This window comes from Myotis brandtii, unplaced genomic scaffold, assembly GCF_000412655.1.
Source record: "Myotis brandtii unplaced genomic scaffold, ASM41265v1 scaffold1093, whole genome shotgun sequence".
NCBI lineage: Eukaryota > Metazoa > Chordata > Mammalia > Chiroptera > Vespertilionidae > Myotis > Myotis brandtii.
The window spans coordinates 494,671-495,485 of record NW_005353721.1 but is presented as its reverse complement, the minus strand read 5'-3'; the positions used below and the strand labels follow the sequence as shown (position 1 = coordinate 495,485).

The 815-nt window shown below is 56.0% G+C and overlaps 1 pseudogene; it reads right to left on the bottom strand.

Moving 5' to 3' along the window:
* Positions 1 to 815, bottom strand: part of LOC102256329 — a 23,779-nt pseudogene that overhangs the window by 19,839 nt on the left and 3,125 nt on the right.

Here is an 815-nt window from a genome sequence, read left to right as displayed (position 1 = left end):
CTCAGTGACCAGGCCCTGCTGGAACCTGGGCACTCTGGGTGTCCTAGGTGGGAGGGATATGCAGAAGTGGGAGCTCAGACCAGTGTGGTCTGTGGGGCGCAGGGTTGGTGGATTCTGAGGATGCTCAGTGGTCAACCAGGAGACAGGAGGCCAAGCTAGGCCCTGAGCTCAGAGGAGGCAGAAAAGGGCAGGGAGAGAAATTCAGCCCAGGAGGGAATGAGGAGCTTCTCAGGACTTCCCTCCCTCCTCCACCCCTGTCTTTCCTCACCACCCCCCAGCCCCCAAACCTGCCACTTCCTGGTTGCTGGAGAACAATGTCCTGCTCAGGAAGGCCCTCCTCTCCCCTGTAGGGTGGGGCCTCCTGAGCTGCAGCCCAGGCTGTGCCTGCTTGGTTCCCAGCACCCACGTGCTAGTCCTTTCCTCTCAGCATGTAACACAGAGGAGGAAGTAAGACTTTCACACTGAGCCCAGGACCTGAGAGTTTTATGTTTTCTCCTAATGGTGCTCCTCTCTCTCCTGGCAGAAGGGCAGGCCCTGCAGGTGCAGATGTAGCCAAGAAGGAGCTGGGAGTAACTTTGCATGGGGTTTGGGTTGTGGTGGGGAAAGGGGAAGAGGAGGAAGTAGAACAGAGAAGAATTGTGCTATTGGCCTTCTGAGCACAGAGCTAGTGCCTGTGAATGAGGGTCAAAGAATAAACAAATCATCTGAGAGTCATTTATTTGGTTGCTGGCACCACCTCCCTCCCCGCAGTGTGGTCCTGGATTAGCTCCAGAGAAGATGGTCTGGGTCCTGCAGTTGGAGGCTTTTCATGGTTT